Source organism: Homalodisca vitripennis, chromosome 8 (genome assembly GCF_021130785.1).
Source record: "Homalodisca vitripennis isolate AUS2020 chromosome 8, UT_GWSS_2.1, whole genome shotgun sequence".
NCBI classification, from domain to species: Eukaryota; Metazoa; Arthropoda; class Insecta; order Hemiptera; family Cicadellidae; genus Homalodisca; species Homalodisca vitripennis.
The window spans coordinates 44010459-44016465 of record NC_060214.1 but is presented as its reverse complement, the minus strand read 5'-3'; positions in this window follow the sequence as shown (position 1 = coordinate 44016465).

Here is a 6007-nt window from a genome sequence, read left to right as displayed (position 1 = left end):
CATTTGATTGGACCTTAAACAATAAAGATCTGAAATAAATGTAAAGAAACTAGTTCTCTATTTGGGAGTAAACTATTAAATAGCATTTAATAATATTTACAATAAAACAAAACAATCTCTTAAATTTTATTTTTCCAATGCACACCTCATTTATAAAAATTGCTTTGTGAAACTGTATTTTTAGAGCATGGATTAAAACAGTTGTCTTCTTTATGACATTACACACATACATTTGTACCCATAGCAAACTGATTGAAAAACCTTCCAATACTTTACTTTTTACTAAAAGATCATGTAAGAAAATCCTTAAATGCGTTTACCAAAGAATAAATAAAATCAAACTAGGGTAGTTTTGCTATAAATAATATTTTCCATACTATTTATTCTCTAGATAAATATATGGAATATATAAATATATTATACTCTCAGATATTCTCTAAGATTCGTAATAAAATACGGTATTTTCATTTACATTTTATTATATTTGTAATAGACTACCATAAACGTTGCATTGCGATTGCCAATGTACATAAAGTACTCTATAACTAATTACAAATATAAAATTTCTTGAAAATATTAACAGAGTGAAATAAAAATATTAAATAATTGTAACATACAAAACAAATAAATATCAAATTAAATACAACAAAAATGTATGAAACACAATAAAAAAAAAATTAAAAAACGTAACCACCAAACTAAAGCCATTATAGTCAGTTGATTTTTCAAAGAAACTGCCAATAATCCGGTGCTATTTCAGCTTTCTTTTGAACCATTTTAAGGTCACGTGGTAACTTTCAGAAGCGTGTAGCGCCTATATTGTGTGAAGACTGGCAGAGTGGACTGCAAAATTTGGAAAAACCTTGTCTCTTAAAATATGTTGGGCGAAATAAAAATATAATTTAATCTACTGTAATTTCAACCCTTTATGTTTTGCACATTCTAAACAAAAGACCCAAAACAAATCATCGGCTAAAGATGAAATAAGTAAAAATTTGGCTAGTACTGATTTCTTATAATCCAAAGAATATAATCTGGAAATGGGCAAGAGAAGTTTATAAACACAATTCTTTCACCAACCAATATGTAATATTGCTTTATATATCGCAGCGTTATATCAAAATAAAATAATTTAAGTACCTACAGATAACCTCTTTCGACCCAAGCTTTTATTAAAATTAAAATTTTAAAAACAATACTGCATTTGGGTTGTAACAAAATACTAAAAACAACAACAAACTTTAGTTTTTGGATTTCTTTATTGTAAATACAAAAAAATCGATGTCACCTATAGGTGACATTGGGGCTCAAATTTATAAAGTTTAACATTCAAAAGTTACATCATTCCTTACAGTTCATGGAACATTTTGAAACAGTACCAATTGTCGTTCAGGCAAAGAAACACTTTACATGTAACACACCAAAATCTGCAATTTTGATTGTTACAACCAGGAAATCTACATCTGTAGAGTTTTGAATTAGCAGGAATTTCCGGGAGATGAAGTACCGCAGTAGTGCGTAGAGCGTCACTGGGAAGGGGTGGTCTTCATTATCTTCCTCACTTCTTCTTCTTCCACAGGATGTTCTTCAGGTGCTTCCCTGTTATCCTCTACAGGTACATCTGGATTGTGCACGGAATTCATTAGTGCATATGAAACTTCCACCTTGAATTCCAGGAAATCTTACTGGTCTCGTCTTGGAGTTCCATCGTCTTTGTCTTGCCTCCGTCTTTGAATCCATGCAGAAGCCAAAGAAAATTCAATATAATGGAAAACTGTTCTTACAGTCATATTCTATGTATAACGACTCGAGAGTGCAGGTTGTGGTTCAGGATGTAGACTTGGTGCAGGTTGTTGAACTGCATTGTCTACTTCCTCTTCTGAGGACTGGTCATCTTCAGGATGTCGTTCTAACACAGCAATTGGAGCAAATGTTGGATCTGCATCCTCATCATCTGAGAATCCATCAACCTCAGATAGATCCCCATCCAAAATTTCATTGACGTATTTATCAAATAGATTTGAGAAAAAAACACAGATTTGTTAGATTTGTTGTCTAAGTTATGAGATTTTTATAGAACTGTTAAATAAGGATTGAGCTAAACAATCACCAACATCTGCTATTTTAACCATATATTTTTTGGTAAAAATGTTTAATTATTGTTAAAACCCGAAATTAATTACACACAAAAATAAATAAAGAATTTTGCAAAATTGTAAACTTTTAGCAATGTTATATTCTGCAAACTGGAGTCCCATTGTCACCTCTAGGTGACACAAACATTAAAACATGGCTAGGTTAGGTCAGAAACGAAATAAACTGAAAACACTGATTTGGTGTGAATGCACAGCTATTGGACAGGACTCTAAATGTTTCTAAAGGTCTAAATACAATTATTTATTATTGTATACAATAATTAACTTCAGAAAACGTAGGACGTCTGCAAAGTCTGTCACGGCTTATTTTTTTGAAATCATGGGCACTAAGCAAGCAGAAGAATAACAATGTTAGATATTCCAGCATGTGGTGCAATCTAGTAAGAAACAAAGTAAATATGGTAGCAGCACTGAACCCACTCTGTCGATAATGCAGATTAAAAAAAAAGTTGTCACCTATAGGTGACGCAGGGTCTGAAGAGGAAAATCAGTGTCGGATTGAGATTTTAATTTAGAAATTTTGATACATGGTAATGGCTATTTTACATACAAACACTGCTGAAGTGGCAGACTACACCGATTACTACCGACTACACATGTTATGTAGGCAGCTGCTCTAACTTTCTTCACCGCAAGTTTATTTAACGCACGTTTCTGTGTGGAATTTCTATTCTTTAGAACTACAAAACTATAGAGATTGGAATATTCTAAATGATTGTTCCAATGATATCAATTTTTTATTAATATAAAGTGTGAAGAGAATAAAAATGTAATTCAAACATCAACGGCATTAAGGTTTATTGCTCCCGCATGCATTGAGTAAACGTTTTCTCAGTAGCCATTTTACCGGAACAGTCACCTTGAACTAGGGTCATTTCAACCTGTTATATCTGAAATACTTTCGGCCCGTTATTAGAAAGGAGTACACACTCCAAAGGTACAAAGAGGAAAACATTTGAATTTGTAAAAATACTAAAACTAGCTAAAGTAGAAACGAATCAATAACGGACTAAAAGAAAATCGTTAGCTAATCGATATCACCCCGAAGGTTATTTCCCGCAAGCACTTCTGAAATTGATGATGGGATGGTAATGATGATCTCGGATCCAATAATAGTATCGTGTGAAAAGAGTCATTTGCCAAAGTTAACGGAATATCCCTTAGATCTAGTTGAAAATTAGTTCTAAATACTAGTGAAAACATTTTTTTGTGTAGTTGCGTTTGTTAATAGTTTTATAATCAGTGCACTAAAATGTTCTAGAATATGTGTTTACACTAAAAGTTGTGTAAGGGGATTGAATTTTAATTATTTTTATTGCTGAACAAATAGAAAATTTTTTTGAAGTTAAAAACATTATTTTAATTTAAAATTTATATTGTAAAATTTAAAAATAAACAAATTTGAATTATGAATTATAGATCTTTATAAACTATTTTAGTAAAATAGTAAAGTTATACAACTATTAAATTCAAAACCAACATTCTTTGTATATAAAGTAGACTAACTAAAATTAAAAATGTAATTTTAGTTAAGAATGTATCGCTATATTAAGCAGTAATGTGTCATTTGCATTTTATATGTCGAACAAAATCTGTCTGTAATTTCATATACAGCAGTATTAATTTTTTTATAAAAAATGTTTATAAGATGTTAACTTCGCCATCATTAATTAGTTATTCAAAGGAATATTATTCAATTAAGGACAATTCTTTTGAGTTACCTTCAGAGAAAAGTGTATCATCCCTATTAAAGAGTTATTGGGAAATTTTATCTTACATATTAATTATTGTTTTACTATTATAAAGTTATTCGCTAAAGCAACAGAATGAACCAACTTTAGCCAGTATGCATGAATACTGGCTATGATCAAGTTATGTAATCAAGTATTAACAGAGCGATGTTGATTTTCAATAATATATAATATCTGATTGTAGGATATACGAGGATTAGTCTAAAATCCAAGGATCAGTTTACACTTAATAAACACACTGCCTGATTTATCTAGAAACCAATTGAGAAATTGTTCCTATATGACACGAAATCCCTATAACTGTAATGTTAACGTTAGGAATACTTTCTTATAAATTACTGTGTGTATTCTTGTATAATTTGCACCAAATCTAAAACTATCTTTGGTTTGTACTGAGTTTGTATATTAAAAACCTATGGATCAACTCTGACCAGGTAAAATATGCAATGAAAGTGCAATGGTTGTCGCGGGCTAAAACAAGAACTTGATTGCATTCTGCGGCTCAAGCTTGCATAAGCAATACACATTACATGGTGGGTCTCTCTCTCTCTCTCTCTCTCTCTCTCTCTCTCTCTCTCTCTCTCTCTCTCTCTCTCTCTCTTACCATCATATAGCAATACTTTAATAGCTAGATATATACTATGATCTATATATTAGGTACTACTAATATATGTCGCTTGAATAATTCACTATTCGTGTAAGGTAATTATTTTAGTTATTTGTATTATATTTCAAGCAGTATTCCTCTGTTCACCTTACAACAAACCTTGAGGTCTAAGTATGGATTGAGATTTACAAAAAGTTCAATTTAGTTTTAGATAAACTATTTCACATCTCTAATTCAATCACGTCTCCAATTCTGCGTAAGTAACGGATCTGTGATTATTTCCTCAAGTCTGAACAAAAACTGTCCACATAAGAACTGTAGCAAGGTTTTCATTCAAAATTATTAGTATATATGTGTGCAGTGTGTGTTTAATATGTGTAATTAAGTGTAAAGAAACAGGTGTGCAGTTTTAATGATCCCCTTCGGTGAAATGAGCTCTAGTCATTCTTAGTCAAGATATTTCTCCTAATTTAATTTATTATACGTACGTTATACGTAATTTATTAGTACACCTATAATAATTGTTTCATAGTAGGGTCTATGTACTATATAAAAATAAAGTTTACACTACAATCCTAATCATATTATAAAAACGAAAGTGCCTTTGTTTGCTTTTTGGTATTGACTCATAACCTACTCAACCGATCATACTAAAATAATACATGGACATTCTTGTGGTTCCTATGATGAATATATTCTTATACTTATTTTAAAAATCCCTGCGGGGATTCAATTCAAATGGTCATTTAAGTAGCGGGAAACCCATCTTCGTCTCTAGAGTTTTGATACGTTAATTGAATGATACTCTCAAATATAATCAAATTCTCTGTGTAAACATTGGTAGTTTTTTTTTATATTTGTTTAAATTTAAAGTGAGTAACTTTTTTGATAAGTAACTATAATTTTTACCACCGTTTTATATTTTAGCGATAAGTTAATTAGTAATCTACCTAGATAAAATGCTAAAATATAAGAGAACCAGAGTTTTACTGCCTTTGAAGCATTCTACAAGAACTATGATAGATAGACTTATGCTGGACCATTCTTTTGAACTAAAATACTAACTCAAGCCCTAAAAGAAACCACCACTTCACCGTTTTATAGTCGTCTCTGATGTCGAAACGATGTTAATATTTCGTTTTGAGCTTCTTCGTCATCGTATTTCTTTTTATCTGTTTAGATAAGCATGACTCCGGATTCCAGGAGTCAAGTCTGAGACAGAGTCAGATACGAGACGATGCAATAAAAGGAAGTTGAACTAGAGCTAAACTCAAAATTCAATTAAGCAACCCTTCAAACCACAGCTACGTTATTTGCAATTCTAAAAAAATTCAACAATTTGACTTTAAGTTTAAAGACTGATACGAAACGCATCTTAGTTCTGTTTTGACAGTAATAGGCTTCTTTGATTTGTGGTATATATTTTCTTATCGGGAAAAAACTAAATCTATGTAACTATGTAACCTACTAAGAACGAAGTAAATTATGATGGC